General features: G+C 35.4%; 1 long non-coding RNA gene across 1 annotated transcript in view; it reads left to right on the top strand.

Moving 5' to 3' along the window:
* Positions 1–24,350, top strand: part of LOC136042397 (uncharacterized) — a 29,681-nt gene extending 5,331 nt beyond the window's left edge. Inside the window, exons 2-4 of the long non-coding RNA XR_010621287.1 lie at positions 3,218–3,331; positions 11,498–11,569; positions 23,959–24,350. This is a non-coding gene — a long non-coding RNA (uncharacterized LOC136042397). The remainder of the gene's footprint in view (positions 1–3,217; positions 3,332–11,497; positions 11,570–23,958) is intronic.
* The last annotated feature ends 391 nt before the right edge of the window (positions 24,351–24,741 follow it).

Raw genomic sequence — 24,741 nt, 5'->3', positions numbered from 1 at the left:
GCGCTTCTCTTGTTTTATAATCATAAAGAAAATCTGAACTAAAATAATCATGACCTTCTAGCGGGAACAGTTTTATACGAGCATCGAGGGTCGGAGTCTGTGAAAGTCGTAGTGACAGCTGAATAATGTGACTTCATTTTAAGTGAATTCTGGTAAGAGCCATTGAAGCCAGCTAACCAGAATTCTTGTTGATGTGTTCTTTATTTGTTACCAAAAACCAGCTGGAAACTAAGTGAGAATTATACTTTAGTTATTAATTTTGTTTCATCATCTTATAGTAAAAGCTGAAGCCGGTAATCGTCAAAACATTTCGAATATCTCAAGACAGATTTTTTTCTTCAACAAAATGATTACATTTTCCTTAATGACGGTCTCAGAAAACGCTGTTTCTGTTTTAAAATAGATTTATTCTCTATTTTCCGATGTCAGTGCTCTTGCTTGAAAGTCAGAGTTCTGGCTGATGTTTTCTTTATTTTTACCAGAAACCAGTTACAAATCAGGTGAAAATTAGACTTCCGTTGCGCTGACAAAAGTATTGCGGAAGGAAAACTTTGATTTTGTTTCTTTATTTTTAAGTGAACACTCCAGTTCGTAATCGTCAAAATGTTTTGTATATCACAAGATAGATTTTTTCTTCAATAGAATAATTACGCGCTCCCCAAAGTTGGTCTTGGAAAACCTTGTATCTGCTCAAGAATAAATCTATTTTCTATTTCCGGACTCCCAATCAACTTTGTTACTTAAAAAAAAACATCTTTGTTACTTCAAAGTAACAAGATAATAAAAGTAATAAGCTAAAGCTTTGTTACTTTGCCTCAAAAGCAAAAACCTAAGAAAATTTTAAACTACAAAATAAAATTTAAAAACTATAAAATCTAAGCTCATCCTCTAAAACACTTTACTTCCACATAAACACTTTACTGATAATTGTGAAACCTTGTCATCCCGTTCAATTATCATTTAAAATCTTTGTAGAATCATTTGAACGACTACAGATATTTCTATCCTCAGATGTGTAGGAAAGGAATAAAAATAGAACTACTTCGCAGATATGTGGTTCCTCAGATGCGCAGGTGTGTGGCTCCTCAGCTGCACAGGTATGTCGCTCCTCAGCTGCGCAGTTATGTGGCTCCTCAGCTGCGCAGGTAATTGGCTCCTCAGCACTGAAAACAAACATGCTTTTCAATTTTCATTACAAGTCTTTCTCCGTGACAGGTATTAAAAGAAAAATCTCTTTATCCTCAAATATATGTTTCAAACAATCAATTTATGCTTGCCGGAAGTATAAGCCCCATTCCCCTGAAAAAAAAAATACGTCTTTCCGGTTCTGACCTACAAGTATCTCACTGTAACAGAAGCGAAATCTCTGAATTATGAACTTTGAGGCCAGGTAACGTCCTGGCATTCTAGGTACTTTCGTGTGGAACGTAAGTGAGGCTCAGAAATTTCGAGACCTCTGAAGTACATCCATCTATTTTCTTGGCTTAAGGCACTTATCTAATCAAGAAGTTTTAAATAATTTTATGCAAAGATAGCTGAAGGGTACACGCTTCTGAAAATCATCATTACCATGATCAAAAGGCTGACGGTAGTTGCCTCACAATCTTCATTCCAATCGGGGACCAAACACTTATCTACATTTCTGCTGAGAAGTTGCTTATGGAGATGCTGTTGGAAGGATTACAGGTTCACTTTGTGCCTAAAGTCATACAGAAAGAAAATTATGCTATGATTGCCATGCTACATATATACCCTTCTACTAAAAGGTGCCACATATATACCCTTCTACTAAAAAAGCATGATTGCCATGCTGTGCTGTGATTCATGCAGGTTCAAAAAGGGTGCCATATATATACCCTTCTACTAAAAGGTGCCACATATATACCCTTCTACTAAAAAAGCATGATTGCCATGCTGTGCTCTGATTCATGCGGGTTCAAAAAAGAGAGCCACATATATTCCCTTCTACTAAAAGGATTGCAGTGGCAGGCAGTAGTGGAATGGCGGCGGATAGTTCCATTCCACAATGACACAGATGGATCTCACTTACATCATTGCGTCTTTGGCATGATGAAATTCGCCTAGGTCTCACTTCAAATTTGGTGATAGGAGAGTAAAAAGAGGAGACACATGTTAGAAGGACTATCGGTTAACTCTGACTCTTGAGTCGCACAGATCATAATTTTGAGTGATTCCAGTTCAAACAATGTGCAATCTGGCTACCTTTCTATTAAAACTTTGGCAGTGGGAGGGGTAGGGGTATGTTGAAGGGGCTACAAACCCACTTTTTGCTTTCAATAACATGAAGTAAGTAATCTTGAATGTTTTCACTTTAAACAAGTTACAACACGACTCATTTTCTGCTAAAACGCTGGATGGAAACGGGGCATTGGGAAGACTACTTTTTTTGTCTAGGGAGATAATTGTTATCTACATCTAGTTTTCTATCTATATAAGCTTATATTTTCTTGAATTATATTTTTTTTGTCACAATCAGCCCTTTTACGTCGATAGTAGGCTTTTTCTATCAAAAAGTTTTATATCACCATAACTATGTTTTTTTTGTGCGGAGAAGTCTATGTCTGTCTAGATTTTTTTTTTCTAGAACACTGTTTCTGTACAAACCACGAGTGTTCTGTACGACTATTTCCTGTTTAGAACTGCTTTTATGCTAAAACTGGCTAGGACAACTATTGGTTCACTACTTTTGTATACTCTTTTATGTGTCAAAATAATAGTTATGAACAACCTCTTTGGTTATAACTTTTTATTTAAGATTTCGTTAAAACTTAATTTAATTCATTCAAGTTAATAAATTAAGTTGAAACTATTGAACTAACATTAATTAAATGACTTAAATTAAATAAATAAGTAATGAATCAACTCAAATTCAAAATTTTAATTCATTAATTAAACTGATTGTCCTAAAATTAATTTAATTGTCCTTAAAAAAAGTTTTCATTTTATACCATCTCATGCAATTTCTTATAACAAAGAATCAACAGCAGATAAGACATACAGCTGATACGGCTGTATGTACATACATGAGACAACAGCTGATAAGGCTGTTTTTTTCCAGAATAGTTGTTTCCTTACTAGAACTTCTTCTGGTATACCAATTTTTGTATTCAGCGCTAATATATCAAAATTATGGTTGTACGAATTCAACTTTTCTTTAATTTTTTATATTGATATCCTAAAATCAAGTGTTTTGTAGGATCTCATGAAATTTGTCACAACAAGAAGGAAGAGTAACAGATACGGAAGTGAAATATGGCTGTCTAATAATAAAATTGAACCTTGCACTTGCCATATGGCACAGGAAATACGGGTAAGTTTGTTCATTGTTCCTGGTCGTTCCAAACAGACTATAAATATTCTAAGAGACAAGTGATCATTCCGATTTAATATAAATGAAAAGAAATATGCAACATATTTTGAAGTGGAATCCTCATAACGGCATTGTGTGGTCGTTTTCAATAAACAGAATATGAACTTTTTACAACGGAATACATTTCACAATCGATCAGACCTAATATAAAACCGTAAACACACACTTACACTCCCAAATATAACACTTATGCTAGCAGAATCTGGCTGTCAAATAATAAACTTGAACCTAGCACTTGCCATATAGCATAGAAAATACGGATACCGTTCCAAACAGACTATAAATATTCCAAATGACTTTCGATCATTCTAATTCAAAATAAATAAAAGAAATATGAAACACATTTCTAACTAGAATCCATATAATGATATCATCTGTCGTTTCGCTTAACAAAATATACGGGATATAAAAGGATATAAGGGATATGAAATTGCACAATAGATCAGACCTAACACAAAACCATAAGTTTACCAACACACTCGCACACATAAATAGAACAGTTATGCTTGCAAAATCTGTGTCAAATAGTAAAATTTAACATTATACCTGACGCATGGCACAAAATAAAATGCGGGCAAGTTATCTGCAAATATACCTGATCTTTCTGAACTAATTAAAAAGACTACCCTTTATATTTAACTAATTTAAAATAATTTAAAGGATTAGTGAGCCACCAAACATATATTCAAATCTGTATTAGACGTTTGAACGTAATTCTAGACCCGTAGAATAATTTATTTGATTTAAAAAAGGAAGTGGAAAATACTGGCATAAATTTTTGTGTTAAAAAGTGTCCTTCAATTCCACTGGTAAATTGTTCTGACGAATTTTCTAAATTAATAATGTTATCCTTTAAGCAGGTGTCAGAAAAATAATTCAAATGACGCCCACTTTTTATCCGATATTTTATTTACCCAATATCACTATATAAAAATTTGAGACAGTAAACAGAGCATAGGATTTTATTTTCCTTTTTTGTATGAAATTTTAAACCAGTACAGAGAAAGAAAAGTTTTGAGTCAGAAAATATTTTACACATAATCCGTCTGTTTCTCTGTTCTTGCACCGTAAACCATATACCCTAATCCTTGCCATTAGCATAAATATATCTTTAAAGTAATATCTCTATTTCTCTATGGTTAGGAGAATTTGTATGATTGAAAGACATGGAGATACCTAGACATTCAAATTCTATCTAGAATCAGATATTATTACCTACCAGCAATTTTGCATCTGATGTTTTTAATGTAATCAGTCAAACATGGGCTCAGAAATCTATTTTTGGAGGAGTAAAAGTTCTAAATAATGCAAAAAGAAGGAATTATATAAGAAAATAGGAACGTTGGATAATATAATATAAACCTTGACAGGTAGAAAGGAGTATCAAGGTAGAAAGGGGTATCAAAAATGAAAACTAAGACGAACAGAAATATCAAGAAGTGTCCTAGTGAAACTCAAAACAAGCAGAAACTAAGAGGAGTGGGGCTTAAGACCCCCGCGTCTTCTAAAGACCAAAACTTAGTTTGCTCTCGAATGAAAACAAATACACTTTAAATGTTTTCTCTTTCTTAAACTTAACAGATCTATCAGGAATTAATTTTAGCATATATATTTCCATCCACATTCATTTATTTTTTGTTGTCTTTTCCAATAATCCTGGTTATAATGGTGATTTTTTTTTCATTTTTCGACATTATGAAAAGAATACATAGCTCAAATCCAGAATAGTATTTAGTAAGGTGCAAATTATGTTCTAATCTTTAGAAGGTACGGGGGTGTCCGCCACCCTCCTCTTAATTTCTCCTCGTTTTGGGTTTACTGCTACTACTACAACTACTGACAACTCACCGCAGCACCAAGCTGCCTGAGGCCAAAACAGCTACGCATGCTCCTCCTCAATCCCAGTCTTTTCAAAGCCTCCCTCTTTACATCCTACCAGGAAGTTCCTTAATCCTTCAAATATTTCTTTTTGACATCCTTCCACCCTAGACATGGACGAGCTGTTTTCCGTTTAGCCCTAGGTGGTTAGCCGAAAAGGATAATTTTCGGTAATCGATCATTGTTCATCTACTGAACATGCCCTATCCATCTCAGTCTTTCTCTCACTATAGCTCTAGAAATCGGGATTGATCCTCATTTTTCGTACAGCCTACTGTTTGAAAATACCGTCAGTCAGCTGGGTACCCAGAATAATCCGTGAGAAATTTCTCTGGAAAACATCTAGTAAATCTTCATCTGCTTTTCGGAGCACCTATGCTTCAGAGCCATATTTGACCAGTGTCATCACTATACCTTCCAATATTCTAATATTGGTTTGCAAACTTATCTTCCTAGTCTTTCAGCCTTTTTTTTTTTAATGTGAAAAAACACCCTGAGCCATGGCTATTCTACTTTTAACATCTTCACTGCTCCCACCCTCTTTACTAATAATACTACCACGGTAAGTGAAACTGCACACCTGATCATTTTTTTTGTGATCCAACGTTACCTTTTCATCTTCACTTATTCATAGCCTTAGTGACTTAGTCTTTTTAATATTAATTTTCAAACCTATTCTAGCACCCTGAACTCGCAAAACGTCTAAAAGCTCACTCATTTTGCTCATGCATTCATTCATTTCTGTTCGTTTTGGGTTTTATTTATTTATTTAATTTGATATATGGTCTTTTTACTTTTGAAAAATTATTGGTCTCTATTTCTGTTCGTTTTTGGTTTGATTTAGCTCTTTACTTTCTTTGAAAAGCCTCTATTATAGAAAAAGTTTTAAAATTATTTATTAGTTGGAGCTAAAAACCTATGTAATAGATAAAAATTCCTTAGTCAGGAAGAAGCATAATCCCAAATATTCATGACAAAGAGATTTATTTTTATTGGCTTTTTATTGTTTCTTTTTTGTGTGTCAGTATAGGATTTAATGAATTATTCAGAATTGCAAATCTCTTGCAAAATCAGCTTTTTTGTAGTACACGATTTTTTGACTAGTCAGGAATTTTAATTTGGAACGTATTTTTGGCGATCGAAAAAGAAACGAAAAAATAAGCTATCGAATGTTTTCTGTTGCTTCGTGTTAACGTTAATCTAGGGAGCATACGGTTATTTGCTGTTTCTATGTAGGTTCCAAGCATGTTAATAAATCTAAAAAAAATAAATCCGTCTTATAAACTCCAAAAACCGGCTTCCGCAAAAAAAGGGGGGAAAATATCAGCAGTGAAAGTGACAATAGGCTATTTTATTCAGAAAACATGATACAACAGCCTTTGGGATGAATCGACACTTGGGAATTGACTTTTTGTTACCGAAAATAAAATTGCAAGAGGAAAAGGTAGCTGTGTTTGGGGTTGGTGTGTTTGGGGTGTGTTTTGAGGTTGGTTCAATGATGTCAAAGATCAGTTTAAAGTGTTTTCAAGGGTCTAGTGTTTCCAAGGGGTAAGCCTCCCCCCCCCCAATCTAAGATAAGAAGGTGGAAATTGTATTTCTACATTATTGTTGAATTCATTTAAAGGTTTCTCGACTAGTATAATGTGCTTAATAAGTTCAAATGCATTTTGAAGGTCTAAAGAAGTTAAATTCATCCAGGAATTAGGCTTTTCGGGGATTTTCTTAATGTACTGGATACGAAAAACAAAGAAGTGAGAAGTAGAAGCGGATTTGAGGTCCCTGAATTGCCTTAGGTTACTAAGAGGTAGGATTTTTATTCAGGTCATTAAGAGATAGGATTTTTATTCAGGTCAGGAGGTAGGATTTTTATTCAGGTCATTAAGAGGTAGGATTTTTATTCAGGTCCTTAAGAGGTAAGAGTTTTATTCAGGTCATTGAGAGGTAGGATTTTTATTCAGGTCATTGAGAGGTAGGATTTTTATTCAGGTCATTAAGAAGTAGGATTTTTATTCAGGTCATTAAGAGGTAGGATTTTTTCCTTTAGCCAATCTGCAAGGAGCCCCGGCTTTTTCATGGAATTCACTGAAAGCAATATAAAGAGTAAATAGGATATCCAAAGGACAAACACTTGTTTTTCTTATTTTGCCAATTCTTCTTTCGGTACTTGGATGATATTGCCCCTGCCTAATATTCTTCTAATATGTTTCTCTGACGCTCAATCCTAATGAAATATACCTAAGTATGATAACAAATATAGTGCTTTAGAAACAAATTTGGGGTATATAATTGCACATTAGTGTGAGGGGTAAAGTATAGCGGATCTGCACGCCTAATGTATTAGGTTAAATTATTTTGCAGTAAAAATTGTTTTCTGGCCTCACACTGTCCAAATTTCCCCCCCTAATGTGCAAATATGTAGCCCACGTTATATTTTTCCATCTGTTCTTTCACTTCTCTTGTTCTTGTCTCACTCTAAGCTGAAAGAAACTAACGAAAAAATGATTCTATAATGAAAACCGCAGGTTATATTTTTCCATCTATTCTTTCACTTCTCTTTGTATTGTCTCATGCTAAGCTGAAAGAAACTAACGAAGAAAAAATGGTTCTATACTGCGTCAATGAATAAACAACTTGACCGGTACGGTCCATATCATACAAGTACCCTTTTTTTGATCTCAGACGAATAAATAGCAAGAAAAGAAGGAGAAAATTATCTGTTAGTAATTGATAAGACAATGCTGGAAGACTCAGTAAAATGGAAGCAAGGAACCTGTTAAGATTATTGGGAGTAACGTTAGGGGACTCAGATAGACTGAGGTTGTGCTGATCTGTCCTCCTGCCACACATCTTTTTAACCCAATTTTTGTATCCAATTATTGTTTTTATAGTTTGATTTTATTTAGGGTTTATCAGTAGAGTCTTTTAAAACTTTTTTTTTCTGGGAAACAAATTATATGTTTATCAATAAGCTTTATGTGGAAAGTAGCAATTTTTAATCAAGATTTTGTAAAATTGTATATATCGGATGATTCTTCAGCATTCAGCCACATGCCTAAAGAAAGAAGGACAAAATGCTGAAGAGGGTTGTACGAGTCATAAGTTGTTGAAAAGTAATGCTTGAGATTTTAAGAGGGGAATAAAAGAAGGCGAAGATGATATCTCCCACCCAATGGGGGCAAAGCTGAGGGAAACCGTAAAATTATTCACATTAGTTAGAATGACATGAAGATAGGTTTTCTCCCTAGTAGTGGTATTTTAACAATTTGTTTTACTTTAACATCAATAATTTTGGTTTGGCGAGTAATAGAAAACAGCTACGGTAAAGTGACGGAGGAGTACTTATGGCCAGAGGATTTTATCATATTCGAATAGACTAGGGCCTGGAATAATCGTGAAGGAGGACATTTTTTCCCGAATGGGTGATTTAAAGAACTGAGTTGAAAAATTTGATAGACGACCTGGGACCCGGGTCATGCGACTGCGCTCCTGTAATGGCTATGACATCAATCTGATTTGATTTTGATAGAGTATCGAGTTCGGTGAGCTTATTATAATTAAGACTTTGAATATTAGTATTAAATATTTAGGAAATTTTAAACGATTTGGAAAACGCGACAGTCGATGTGTTTGGGTAATCTCCGGGTAGAAGTTTAACTTAAGGTTGTGGAACCTCGGAGAAGCAAAGCAAGGGATTATATTATTTTAGCAGTAATAAAGGTGAGGAAGGGGGCAAGGATATAGACGAAGTACAATCAGAAAGTTGAAACTCGTTTCCAGTTAACTGTAAGGAAAATCAATCAGTATTTTTACAGGACAATTTTCATATGCCAAAAGTCTCAAATCTGAGTCACGATGATAGGGTGTTGAGGATAAAATGGATGCGATGGGAGTAGGGTTTCACGGAAATACCGATCGGGCATTGTTCTTTCTTTGCTTGATTGCTGTTATCGCTGCAACCATGATGATTCGAAATTACTAATTAATATATTATATGCCAGGGGCTATGTTTCCTTTTTGAGTTTGCATCTAGCTATAGGAGATTCAGGATAAGAAGAACTTAGAGCATAGTAAAACACTGCCTGTTAAAGGTATTGCCACTTTAATTTACTTCTTTTTTCCCTGTCTATTTATTGCTACTCATACGTAGTGCTGAAAACCGATGGGAGTCTAATTACTATAAACTGGTATGACTAATCAAATGGCGGTATTGAAATTTCCGTTCTATTTTAAAAAGTAATACGAAAAGTTCTATTGAGCTCTATATTTAACCTTCTGGAGTAGGAGGGGGTGAGTTAAGCCATGCATCCTTAGGAATTGAATTAGTAAGTATTTGTATTTTTTTTTTGTTTTTAGTAGTTCTAAAAATTTTAGTTATGAGTTTTTGCTGACAAATAATAAGGATCAGTATGCCACTTTAAGGGTCCGTTTAAAAGCTTCAAAATAAAATTTGCGAAGGAAGTAGATTATTATTTATGAAAGGACATAAAAAGATGCTTTTGTTGGTATGTTTACTTTCTACCCAGGAAGGTAATGAGAAAAATATCCGTATTTACCAATAATGATGATTAGAAGCTTATACCTGGTAAAAATTATTTTGAAACTCCCTGTTTTATTAAGCTGACATACTTGTAAAGGAACACGTGTGATTGACTTATTCCTTGCCTAACGTGTGATTTACAACTGAATTGCATTCAATCAACCCATTTTAAACAAATAATTTGATTCCAAGAATAATTTTTGACCCACCATTTTGGAAGCCTACTTCGATTGGTCTTTCTGACGGTATTCCTGTTTTAAACTTACTATTGACCAGTTATGCTAAACCGTAAATAATTTCTGAGACCACACTGGCTAATCATGACAAAAATCATGACAAGTTACCCTTTCATCGTTACTAAGAAAGGGTCATCATATTTCAGTTTTGTTTTTAGGTTGTTTTTTTTTAGTTTATTCTGAACTGAGAACGATCAAGCGGAAGTCTTGAGCGACATATTTTCATAATTTTCGGTTTTTTTACTGGCTGTTTATTGTCTTCGTTTTTCTTCTCTTTGTGATTTTATGTTTTTATTAAAACGTAAGTTATATTATCCAAAACCAGATATATTCTACCAAAGGCTACCTTTCTGGAGAAGGTACAGAGGAAGGGTGTGCGAAAGCACAGGATGGCTGGCCCCCAACCCCCCATTGCACTTCCCGGCTGAAGACCTAAGAAATAGAGATCAGCACCGCCGGTAAGGACTGTAAAGTCTAATGCTGCTTTCTTTACCTTAAAGGCAACGAAGCAACAAAGTGCGCAAATAAAGAAATAGGATAACATAAGCGAACAAGTACAACCAGCTGTCATCATCAGCACATTTAATGTCTTCTTAGAAAAATTGGATAAGATTTCGAACAGGGATTTTATCCCAAGGGGTCTGGTCGTAAGAACAGATGGTCATAAGAACAGATGGTCATAAACGGTTGAAAAGGGCCTATTTGAAAGCAGATTCGTGATCTAACTTGCTTTTAAAAGCAACAAACTCTAAATGGCAACCTACCAGCGTTACAACGTCAAATGTAAGAGGCTGCTGATGTGATTTGCTGATGTTCTGGCAGGCTTTGCTCCTAAGCAGATCAGCTCCGCAAAGTAGATGCAGTTCTACAGCTGCGGGGTAAATTTTGTCCCTGAATTGAAGACGGTTCTGTAGGTTTTACACAAATTGCATGCCCATTTGATGTTGATCGAAATCTAATGAATACAAATTGTCTGTAATAAATACAATTTGTCTGAATTGGTAGACACCGAGTAAGTCCAGAGAGCCTCTGAATTCTTGTCTAAATGACAGGAACAATGAATATAATAAAGAAAAGCTAAGAGTTTTTTATACAATTCTCTCATCTCTAAGTATTTTTAAGTCAGTGTTTACGTTTTTGCTCTCATTGCAAAGTTACAGACGGTACCAATCAGTGGTGTCAGTCCATAAAAATTTTGCCTAGGGGGGGAGGGGTGAAATATATTTTTCAATATCTGGGAAGGACAAATTTTTTGTTATTTTTTATAATGAAAACACAAAAAAAGGTATTCTCACTGAAAATGTCCTCAAAAATAGGAATTTCTAAAAATCTAAAGGGAAAGGCAAAAATTCTGGGGGCACATGCCCTCTATTCGATAATTGAGCCCACTGGTTCCAGTAGCATCCAAAGACAATGTAAAAATGTGATTAAAAGTTGATGCTTTTCTTATTTTAGCCTTGGCTGTGGAATAATTCTCACTCAATAAAGGATCATAGAGGGATATATTGTCTAAACAATACAAAACACGTAAGTCTTTTTTCCTCTTCTTCTTCTTCTTCATTTATGTGGTAATTTTCAAACCGCTCATTTTTCATTTTTCTTTGTTTTTATCGTAATATATGGCTCATTTTTCATTCTTCACTGTCATTTTCACTTGATTTGAGAAAACTGGCTCCAACTCCCCCTCCTCCTCCCAGGATCTTGAAGAAACTCAGGTTCCTGCTCCTAAGTCCTTATATCATAGGGATGTGGAAGGAAATAAAATGTGGTAAAAAATACGATTGTGAATGCACTACCAACTGTATTAAAATGTGGGGTAATCTCAATGTTGTCATTGTCACTATCATTATCATTATATAGCCACAAGCCTTTTGGCATTAACTCTTTGAGCCGCTTCCTCGGCTGTTTCTTCTGCCATTGTAGGATTTATACTAAAATTTCTCTTTGAATCGCCCCCCTAAATACTTATAATGACGTCATATACAAAGCCTTATATACTTATAATGACGTCATATGCGTACAAACACACAAACATACAACTTATTTATATATATAATAGCTGTTGGGGTGGCGCGAAACGCCACCGCAACATCTATTTGGTGGGGGCGCTTCGCGCCCCCCAAGCCCCCCCCCGCGCGTAAGTGGTTACGCGCCATATTAGTTACGCACCATTGTAGTTGTGTCCCTGTGTCCCACCTGTGAATATAGATAGATATATACATATATATATATATATATATATATATATATATATATATATATATATATATATATATATATATATATATATATATATATATATATATATTTATATATATATATATATATATTTTTAACTACGTAAAACTTGCGAATATACAACATTCTTGGCTGTCCCATTGTCTGTGCATATAAATAGATTGTCAGGTTTACCGACTCTTGAACATGCAACACATAATTGTCCATGGGAAAAACAATCTGTATTCAGATCTATACCTCATTATTCTAATGATTACCCTTGAGCTTTGTTGATGGTGATTGCTAATCGAACATTCCCTGTGTCCCCGTCGTCATTTATATATCCCCCTGTGCCGCCCGGCGTCCCCGTTGTTGTTGTTTCCCCGTGTCCCGGTCGTCATTTGTGTCCCGGTGTCCCAGTCTGTAATTTCTCTTTGAGTGTCTCGGTCGTCATTTATATTCCCTGTGTCCCGGTGTCCCGGTCGTCATTTGTGTTCCGGTGTCCCGGTTGTCATTTGTGTCCCGGTTGTTGTTGTTTCCCTGTGTCCTGGTCGTCATTTGTGTCCCGGTGTCCCAGTCTGTAATTTCTCTTTGAGTGTCGCGGTCGTCATTTATATTCCCTATGTCCCGGTGTCCCGGTCGTCATTTTTGTCCCGGTCGTCATTTGTGTTCCGGTGTCAAGGTCTGTAATTTCTCTTTGAGTGCCCTGGTCGTCATTTGTGTCCCGGTGCGTTGTTGATGGTGATTGCTAATCGAACATTCCTTTTGTCCCGGTCGCTTTCTCTTTGAGTGTCCCGGTCGTCATTTATATTCCCTATGTCTCGGTGTCCCGGTCTATAATTTCGTCAGTCGACAAATATGACGTCAGTCGACACACAAACATGACGTCACTCGACACACAGACAACTTATTTATATATATATAGATATATATATTTATATATATATATATATATATATATATATATATATATATATATATATATATATATATATATATATATATATATATATATATATATATATATATATGTATATATATATATATATATATATATATATATATATATATATATATATATATATATATATATATATATATATATATATATATATATATATATATATAATCTGAATACAATTGTCCAACGGGTCTGTTGTGCAAATGTTAAAAAGATGCCAAGTTCCCAGTGCCCCTTGAAGCTAGTATTGTTAGTAACGACGTATATTTCAAGAGAGTGTTTTTCTTTTTATTCAAAGATCGATTTAACTATTCTTCACTGTGTTACAAGGTTGGGGCATTTCGCTTCAATTGGGTATACATTTTGAAAAAGTATTGAGTATCTTCCGCTAAGTGATCCAGAGCCCAAGTTTTCCCACACTCGAGCCAAGGAACCAATTTAAATTAAAGACGTTATAGTCAGCGCAATTTTAATAGACATTCTAGTGTTTGAACTTTTCTAGGCTATTCCCTTCAATTGGGCTATAGAATTTTCACCTTCGAGAGACAAGTGACTAAGTGTCTTGGACTATGGTTACTTCCTTCTAATTTTTGGGTACCCTACTCTGTATCTTCATCGCAATTCCTTGAAAATAAAAGTACGTTGACTGTTTACCTTCCCCAATAAAGGTAAAACACAATAGGGTATTAGCTTCCCATAATACCCTAACAACTTTTTTATGAGCATACAATTCCGGCTTCTAAATGCCAGACGCAAGAAATTTATCCTTGTTACAAACTCAGATTGAAAAGTATCGAAAAATATAATAAAATTTTTCACTCTGAATATTATTAATTTAAAAGAAACTTAATTTTAAAGAAGTTTTTTGAGGAAATTAAAGAGCAAAATTGAAACTTAAAACGAACAAAAATTATTGCTATACAGTCTATCAAACACATATCAATAAAACTACTACAAATAAACCAAATGATCATATTTGACAATGTTTGTAGGACTATAGAAAACTAACGCTTTGCTGAAAACACAGAAACCAAGTATTAAAAACAAGAATGTTGATTCATTAGTTAAAAGTGACACCAAATAACTTATCTATAAAGTCTTTCACAGTCTTACACCAATATTGATATCAGTAACTTTCAGTATACAATTAAAATTATCTTAAAAACACAAGCATAAAAATAAATACTTTTTAAATAACCGATAGTTTGGTAATTTAAGAAAAACCTCCACCACCCATTACCTTGTACACTTGATTCACACGATCCTAAGTGAACTAGAGAAACCAAATGTTTGGCTAAACCTGGTTTTAATCGATTTCCAAAAAGCGTTTGACTTAGTTGACCACACTATCCTAATTCGTTTACTACATGATAACTTTGAAATTGACCCACTCTTAGTAAATATTGTTATATCGTTCCTTTCAGACAGATCACAAGTTGTAAAATACAAAAATACCTTCTCTAACCCCCTCCCTAGGTACTCTGGAAGACCTCAAGGAACCTTATTGGGACCACTATTATTTCGTGTCATGATTAACGAAATTGACAAGGAATTCCCCCAAAGATGGAAATATGTTGATGACTTGTCGATCCTTGAAGTATGTCATAGGAATATTAAAAGTGACCCCGTTGAAATCCTAACCCAATGTTCGGATGAATCCAAGAATCTAAATATGACAGTAAATCCCACTAAATCACAGATAATGACAATCAACTTCTTGAAATCTACTCCTGCTTTTTGCGATCCGATCCCAAGCGAAATGCTAGTGAAACATGTTAAGCTTCTTGGTGTCACAATTTCTAATGATCTTAAGTGGGAAACACATGTATCCAACATTGTTAAACAAGCAAATGTTTCACTATCCATTTTTAAGCTACTAAACAAATTTAATTGTTCTAAGATACATTCCCTCCGTGTTTACTTATCCTTTATCAGGCCGTTATTGGAATATGCATGTCCGGTCTGGCATTCGCAACTTTCAAATGAACTTAGTGACAAAATCGAGTCGACCCAAAAGCGTTCGCTCAGGATCATTTACAAAGAAGGCAAAATTCCATACTCCTTTCTCCTTAAAGCTGCGAGCATTACCACCTTAAAAGAAAGGAGGGAAAAAATTTGCCTGCTTTTCGCTAATTCAGTCATTTCCAATCCCCATACTGAGGACTTACTCCCTGATTTTCACAATCCCATTAGACTCCGACTCCCCCGGTCAGCCTCCTTAGCAATCCCAACTTACTCTCCGATCCATGCTGTTACAGAAAGGTTTCGCAAAAGTTTTATACCCTTTATTCTGGAGCACCTTAATAATAATTCGTGATTAATTGCCAAATTCCCCTTTTCCTCTATTGCCGTTTTTATTCTTTTTTATTTACTGCAATGTTTTTGTAATTTAATTGTTAAGTCTACTGATTTGCCCTTTATCTTTGATGATTTTGCTTTTTTAATCCCTTTTAATTTTAAGTGTTTGACTTAATTTACTATTTTGATGTTTTTTTTTTTTTTCTTAGCTTTTAGTGACATATAAAGCGAATTCGGCTCTTTAGAGCTTGTGATAGCCTTTTGCAAATAAATATTATCTTATCTTATCTCTCCTAACCGCAAAGTCACTGAACAGCATACACAAATATTGGATTGATTTATTGGGTAACAATTTGGTCTCACCAGCTATAATTACATATTCCTACAGACATTGGGAAATATGATCATTTGGTTTATTTTTACTAGCTATATTAATATATGTTAGACTGTAAAGCATTAATTTTTGTTCGTTGTAAGTTTCAACTTCGCTCTTTACATCCTACAACGAACTTCGTTTTTGAAAATTAATCTTTTCCTGTTTTTTTTTTTTATTTAATCGAGAAGCAACACTGTAATGATCTTTTTTAAAAAAATCGAGGGGGGGGGAGCACCCTTATATACGGAATAATTTCTATTCGTTTTAAGTTTTAATGTCGCTCCTTACTTGAAAAAAGAAATATTGTTCAATATCTGATCGTCTTTCAAATAATGCCGAAGAATCCATGCTACAAAAAATGGTGTACACAATTTTTGAAGGTGGGCAACCTCGACAGTTAGAAAAAAGTAACTGTTTTTCTAAAGAATATTTTTAAGGTTTTTAAAATCTAAGCAAAATTTTGGTATGTCTAACTTATTTAATTAGACATCTGCCACTTCCCCCTTAATAGACACCGAAAACCATTAGACATATAAGTGTGGAATGGCGACGAACAAGAAAAAGTTGGAAAGTAACATGACAACCAGAAAAATATCACAGAAAAAAGGGCTAATAGGTTCGTAGTTCTATGATTTCTCTATATACATTACAAATAGTTTTATTCTGTCTATTAAATAATTCAAAAAGAAAATAATATGAATAAATAATTATAACAACAAGTAATCCTCCTTTGAAGATACAACTTTGAGTGGTTCAAGAACCATATATCTACATTTCTCCAACCCCTAAGTGGCAAGGGGCTGAAGTCCGGGGTGTAATTTGTACCAAAAATAGTGTGTGGAACATTTCACAATTCATAAAAAAAATAACAAAAATAGTGAATTAGCTGAAAAATAATCATACATAAGGCAGGAAATCATGAATGAAATAAAGATCTATGATTAAGGAAGTGAACCCTTGCCATTCTGATTCAAAGTCTAAGGCACTAGCAACCGAACTATGGCGGCTGATGATCAAATTCAATCATTTGTTCTTGCAGGTCCAAGTTGTGTAACTTACAACCCTTTTTCCAAAGACTGATTAGCTGTGTCATCATCAAAAGCATAGCTATTGGACTTTATTCAGCAAACACATTTGGAATTGGCTATTATAAAACACTAATTTAATAAAAGCTTCTATTATAAAGAGTGAGAGCATTATACTATATTTGGCAAAGCTCAACTTTGGCGAACAGCAGAGGGGAGCGGGTACGTCAAGGAATGGTCATTTGGAATTTTGAGATTAAGTTATTTGTTCTTCTATAAATTCTTCCTCTTAAGAACAATCGATTTTTTTAAAATCATTTTGCGAGCCCCGGCGTCGGCTGACTTTGTTGAAGTTTATAGGGAATTCTTCCAACGAATTAAAGAGATTTACTCAGGGGAATAGGAGGGGGAGTATACGGGAGGGGTTCTTGTAAATCTCTAGTGAAGAGTTGTGGACCATAACTACTACAATGGTACCGTTTTATGCTTCCAAGCTTTTCCACTTAAGAAGTGGCACCAAAACTGCCGTGTTAGTGCTATTTGGCAATTCCGGACGGTAGAGCTGATAAAATGCATGTAGGTATGATGAGTAGCTTTCAAATAGTCCATTAAAAATCTCTCTAAGAAGTTCTAAATGCCCACTAGCCCCTGCTTTTCCACTTGAGACTTGGCACCAATAGTCCTTTTTTAGTGTCATTTGTCACATGCAGATGGTGGATTTTATACGGGAAACGTACATATGAGCATTATCTTTTGCATGAGCTATAAAAGATCTATCTACGATTTTTTGGTAGCCTGCTAGCCCCACCCCACCCCATTAGAAATATTACAAAAAGTTATATTTGAGTGCCATATGACGCTTGTAGATGGCGCAATTTATAAAAAAAATCTAGATATGAGAATTAACTTCTGAATGAGCCATTAAGCATCTTTCTATGATGTTTTGATAGCCCGCTAGGCTCGCTGAAAAAAAAAGAACTGGAGACAGATCAGTAATAGATGCAAAAAGTGATTTTCCTTTTTGTTCAAGGAGGGTGACTGTAATTTCCCATTTTTAAGGCTTTTGACCGTGCTCATTCCAATGGTAAACTTTTCATATTGATCTAACGCCATTTTGAGGGTTTCAGTCTTTTTTTCTTTTCTTTTTTAATCACCACAAATTTCTTGTCAATTTCTTTTTCACAATGCAGGCAAAATTGCACAAGAAACAAATGATTGACAAGCAAAATCATATGATTGACGTCATGATATGAGTACATCTGAAAGGAATAAATTTATCATTCTTCCTCCTCTCCAAGAGTGAACTTATCTTTTTTATATCTATAACGCATGTGACATTACAAAAGTAACATAGCTAAGCATAAATTCCCAAATCTAATTAGTCTATTTACAAAAGGCGTTTGTATTCGAACGGGAATTGAAAGTTGTTTTTTTTTTTTTAAGTGACAAAAAAGAATGGAGGGCAATCACCCTTCTTTTTTCCAAGATTGTACAATCAAAATTTTGGAATAACCGTTTTTTTTGCATAGTCGAAAGGTCTAGTAGCCATGTCTTTGGGTATTACAATTTGTCATTTTGCTTTTATTTAGTATTTGCTTTCGGTGAAGCACTAATCGACGGCATACACAGAGGGTTTTTTTTTTATTTTTGTTCGTTCACAGAGCTCTATGTTCCTTTTGACCTATACTTATGAGTAGGTTATCTGATATGCCGATTGTATTTCTCCCTCGTTTTACCCATAACAGCACTATAATAGGGCATAATAGGGTTATAATGGCGTTCCCTATTTTTGGGCTAGTTTGGGCTATATTTGGGTTAGTGGGCTATACGTTCTGCCGAAAACCTGGCAACCGGGATTCTTCATGATAATGGTCGGTTTTTCAACCATTAAAACTAAAATTAGAATTTTAAAAAGTCCCAGCATCCTTACTTTAGCCAAGTTCAATGGACTCAATCTCCGGGTCTTAGTTGAACTCCACTGAAGTAAGGATGCCGGGACTGTTCTCAAATTCAAATTTTAGTTTTAATGGTTGTATGTTATTGTAAGTCTCTTTTTTCTTATGTGTATATGTTTTGCTGATGACGGCCCTTGACACGGGTGGAAATATTTATTTAAATATGGAATTCCACTGTCTTGCGAAAAGAATGTCCTATTGTTCTTCTTTTTGTTGATTTTTTGACATTGGAGAACCCTCTGCCCTACCATGCCGACGAGACAAAAACTGTAAATGTCTCATGGATTGAAACCCCTAGAAAATGTTTTAATGTTCCTGCAAGTTGCTGAAATGTTTAATGTTCCTGAAATGTGAAAATAGAAGAAGTTAATGATGTCACGATCAAGGAGGCACACTCGTGCCTCTTTAAAGAGGCGAACCACGACAATGTTAATTTGGTTCCAGTGGTTGCAGAGGGATGGGGAGGGATGCATTTCGTAGCCCGAGCTCCAACTAAGAAACCTGCCAAATTTCATCCTCCTCCGACTTTTCTTTCATGGGGAAAATCTGGCCAAAATTTTTGACCCCCCAACCCCACCCCCCCCCCCTTTAACGTTGTCCGATCGGGCTAAAATTCACAAGTTAAGGTTCCCTAGGGCTCAGGAGCTTATTTGTGAAATTTCAGCTCGATCCAATAACTCCTTCCCTGTTTTCCAGAAACCACGCATAGCCACTTAATGTTCATGTTCTCCTTTTGTTTTTGTTTTTCGCCACGCCTACAGGTCACAGCCGACATCGGATCTGGATGTACGAAGAATCATTCGACGCAGAATTCTCCGAGTAATTTTGCTTGAAAGTTTCGTCGGAAAATCTTAACCCCCCGATTTTCTAGCTTAGAAAAACCCCATTTCCCCATAAGAGCCCATGTTAAGTTTTTTGTTGTTAAAAGTTACGAATTTCAACATTCAAGTACATCAAAATGATCAGCTCGACATGGTGAGACTGACTGAAAGCTTCAAAAAATTCTGTCTTAATCCGTAAAATTTTTATTTGAGAAAAATGACAGAAACCCTTTTTTTCTGCCACGCCTACAGGTCACAGCCGACATCGGATCTGGGTGTACGAAGACTCATTCCATGCAGAATTCTCCGATTAATTTTCCTGGAAAGTTTTGTCGGAAAATCTTAACCCCCCGATTTTCTAGCTTAGAAAAACCCATTTCCCCATAAGAGCCCATGTTAATTTTTGAAATTCTTAAAAGTTACGAATATTAGTTATAAGCATCGATGGTTCAGTGGTAGAATGCTCGCCTGCCACGCGGGCGGCCCGAGTTCGATTCCCAGTCGTGCATTTTTGAAAAGATTGAAATTGTTATTGATTATGGGTGATAAATATTATGATTGTTGGGTGACTTCAGAACTATCACACTTCAGGAAGTTTATTTTTCGCGTGTTTGTATTTTTCTTTCTGTGCTTCATTCTTTTCTCTTTGTTGCTGCTATAGAGATTCCTCGGAGGTTGGGTTGAAATATTTAGCACTGTTTTCAGTTTTCAAAAAAAAAAAAATCTCATGATCATTGTTGCTTATGATGGGATGCAAAAGTGCTTGTTTTTTATTTTTCTGAGGTTGTCTCGAAACCTGACAAAACAAAGATTGTGACCAAGGCCGCTCAAAAAAGGGTGGTGCTGGCGCTCTTGAGGCTGTTTTGCTTATACTTGAGTCGAGCAGGGGAGGGTACCTTCAACATTTTGCCACGGGCACCACCAACCCCAGGAACGGTCCTTATTAATTACATTTATCTAATTGACTCTATTGGTCTAAAATTCAGCTTACATCCAGGACTGGTGAGGGACATTTTCTGGCTTGCGAGAGATGCATTGTTTGGGAAGCGACTCCAAAACTAAATAAAAAAGACGAAAATAGTTTAGGGTAATGCGTATAAGGGCCAAAAGGGTCCAAAGCTTATGTCCATCTCGACAGCGATAAAAATGTCATATGTCTCTCATTTCAAATTTCACAGCTTTCATTTGTTATTTGAAAGTAATTTGTTTTGTTATTGAATGAAAAAAAGCGTTCTTTTATCAAATAATATGAAAAAAACTTCGTTTTCTTAAAGAGTTAAAGAGGCTGCGTCCCAAAGTCGAACCTTAAAACGTAAAGGAATTAGGAGAGGCAGTTGGGTCGGGGGTAGGGTAGCAAACAAAAACCTGTTTTGTATTCTTTGTTAATTAAAAGAGGGCCTTTCCGAAGCCAAGAGCGGGGGGTCAGGGGGGTGGCAGCCCCCCACAACAAAAAACCTGTACAAAAGAGTTTAAAAGCGGGGGGTTTGGGGGGCGGTAGCCCCCTTACTGCATCTCCTAATTCCTGTACGAGGAGTACAGGAATTATTAAATTACATCCACCATGGATTGTAGAAAAACGTACAGAAATAATATGAAAAAAACTTCGTTTTCTTAAAGAGTTAAAGAGGCTTCGTCCCAAAGTCGAACCTTAAAACGTACAGGAATTAGGACAGGCAGTTGGGGGGCTGCCGCTCCCCAAACCCCCCGCTTTTAAAGACTTTTGTACAGGTTTTTTGTTGTGGGGGGCTGCCGTCCCCCTAACCCCCCACTCTTGGCTTCGGAAAGGCCCTCTTTTAATTAACAAAAAATTGAAATGAATGAATAATGGAATAACTTCGAAAAATGTTAAACACAAGAGGACAGGAGAACCATTGCGCCGAAACTAGTAATTAGTAACAGTGAAGTTGACCACTCCATTTACATTTTAACATAATTATTGAAACTGTTTCCCAGACACAGCACACAAGCTAAGAGCTGGGGGCGGGGGTAGGGTAGCAAACAAAAACCTATTTTGTATTCTTTGTTAATTAAAAGAGGGCCTTTCCGAAGCCAAGAGCGGGGGGTTAGGGGGGCGGCAGTCCCCCACAACAAAAAACCTGTACAAAAGAGTCTTTAAAAGCGGGGGGTTTGGGGGGCGGCAGCCCCCCCAACTGCCTCTCCTAAGTCCTGTACGTTTTAAGGTTCGACTTTGGGACGCAGCCTCTTTAACTCTTCAAGAAAACGAAGTTTTTTTCATATTATCCAAGGATAAAGGTCGACGATCAAATCTTCATATTGAGACCCACCAATCAAATTCATGAATTTCTTTTCCGTTCTTCAACTCGTACATATTTTCGGGGCATCTTTCTTGGAAAACCCACAATCATTGTATCCAGTCTTCCAGCGCACAAAAAGAAAGGAATAATTCTTCATTGGAAAATAATTCCGTCTTTCTTGATTATTCCTATAAGTCATGATTAAGACCAACTATTGAATATAGCTTTCCTTTCTATGCTAAGACTCCCAAAACTGACCTAGGCTTACTCCACAAGACCAAGAATATTGTTACTAGGAAACGCTGTGTCACAGTCAGGGACTAGCAGCAACTTTCAAGGACAAGATGTGTCACAACTGGCCGTTTTCTACAATGACGTCTCTTACTTAGGATCTTTCACAGGTTATGCCTCCATTCATAAATAAAAGCCAAAACTCACTTGGTTTTAAACCACAAGACCCTGAGTGGGGCTATTGCAACAGATTGTATCACCAAGACTTTTTTCTATTACACCCCCCCCCCCCTCCTGCTTGACCAGGAACTTAAGATGAAACTTAAAATGAACAAATATGAAAATGAATAATAAAGCCAATTTTGAACTATCAAAATTAAAACAAATAATGGCGGTGTTTCAACCCTTCCAACACTAATTGCTTACTTGTCAATTGTGCTTTACAAAAAGCAAAATTTAGTCCTTTTTGCTTAGTAATGAAATCAAGTAAATTTAAATGTCGTTTAAACTGCCTGTAATTATTTTTTCATACTTTTTATAATTTTTTAACAATCTATTAGCCAAATTAGTTTAGTATGCAGTTTTGTTTATTATTTATATTTATTTGTATATATTTAAATTTTTACGTTTATTTGGTTCCTTGGTTCAGTTTTTAGAATGTAAAGCTTGTTTTTGCCTAATTTGAATCGCTTAACGTGTTTTTAAATCTATAGTTTCAATCTAAAACTAATGTTTTAAGGTTTAATATGATCTTTTGAGTTGGAAATCCTGGTAAAATCGGCTAAAAGCTAGCTTAGAACAAACGCACTTTTCACCGTCTACTTGCCAAATATGTAACATTTTATAGAGGTTGAAAGTATATGACTTTGACCGTTTCAAATTAGAGCTTTAAAATACCCTCTCCTCAATAGATTTTAAATATCTTAAATATCTATTGATGGAAACAGGTTAGACCCTCATGCAGAAGGCTTATCACATAATTTCATTTGAAGGAATGGTTCCATATCCGAAAAGGAAACTCCTTATCTTCGAACTGCAGGGAGAAATATTACCTAACCCCCTGAAGGTATGCCGAATCCTGTTTTTGGGTCGTCCTGTTATTACAATTTATAAAGTGCAGAAATAATTAAGCCTCCTCCCTCCCTTCAATGCATTGGGAATCGCTTATACATATGTATGGCTTATAAATATGTAAAAATGGGTTGGGCCTTCAGTGGGGAACTGAAGGCCCAACGCGCAGTTCTTTGGTGAGGTGTATTTTTAAAACCCAAAAGGAAATCCTATCCCTGCCAACCCCCTCCCACTCATTTGGACAGGCTTTTAAATATATTTCCAATCGCTTGCAACTTCTTAGGAACAATCGTTTCTTCTTTAAAAATTATATGAAATATTTAAGATCCAATTTCTATATTTAGAAAATAGGGAAAACCGGGGAATAAAAATTATAATTTAATAAATCAATTGATTGACATTATAATTTTTGAAAAAAAAAATAATTGAAAGCCGTTTTTGAAAAGCATTTTTGGATGCCTCCTTTATTACTTAGTCAAGATCTCATTTATTTATTTTTTCCCCATTGTTTTTTCTTATGTTTACTTATTGCATAAATGTAGTTTTCATCTTATTTTTCTCGTTTCTCATTTTTCTCATTTTATTTTTGCTTTTTCTCATTTTTTTTTCTTGCAGAAATGTAGTTTTTATTTCATTTTTCTTACGTCTCATTTCTTTTTTTTCTTTTTTTGTTGTTGTTTTCTTCTTATTTTTCTTCTTTTTTTAGGTGAAGATGCTTTTCCTCTACGAAGAATCAATATGCAAAAAGGAGCAGAATGGGATAAGTCAATTTCCATGGGATGGTTTTATTATCTTTCTAAGCCTTTTAATAGCATTATGTCTTTCAATATTTTTTTATGATTTTTGGGTTTACAAGAAAACCTCACAATTACCATGGATTGTTCTGAAGTTATCTAAATGAGTGTGCTGCCGAAGTGCGGAGATGAAGTTGTACTAGAGAGCACTTCCGAAGTTGTTTTGATGAATATAATGCTGGAATTGTTCTGGGGTGCAGTGTTAAAGTTGCTTTAATTATTAGTGTATTTCATTTGATTTTCTTTTGACAGATCTCTAATATTTATTTTTATACTTATTCATGATTATATTCCAAACAAATAATCTCTTTAAGGAAACATTTTCCAGAATATCAAAAGCATAGATAAGACTACTACTACTAGAAACAACTCGCTGCAAAACCAAGCCGCCTGAGGACAACGCAGAAGCACACGCTCCTTCCTCCATCCCAATCTATGCAAAACTCCCAAGAAGTGGAGTCCACACCTTCCCAAGAAGTTCGGTTTCCCTTAAATATTTCCTTACCACATCCTCCCATGCCATTTGGGGGCGGCCAGCTTTTCGTTTGGCCTAGATAGTTGGATGACAAAGACAATCTTTGGCAATTTGTCATCGTTCATCTCCAGAGCGAGATAGTATGAATTATATGAAGACCTGAAAAGACTTGAGATGCAGGCTATTGCTTGAGATAAAATCAGAAAGATGAGAATTAGAA

The sequence above is a fragment of the Artemia franciscana genome, unplaced genomic scaffold (assembly GCF_032884065.1).
Source record: "Artemia franciscana unplaced genomic scaffold, ASM3288406v1 Scaffold_1237, whole genome shotgun sequence".
Lineage (NCBI taxonomy): Eukaryota > Metazoa > Arthropoda > Branchiopoda > Anostraca > Artemiidae > Artemia > Artemia franciscana.
Note: the sequence above shows the minus strand (reverse complement) of the source record. Positions and strands in the feature narration are given on the sequence as shown.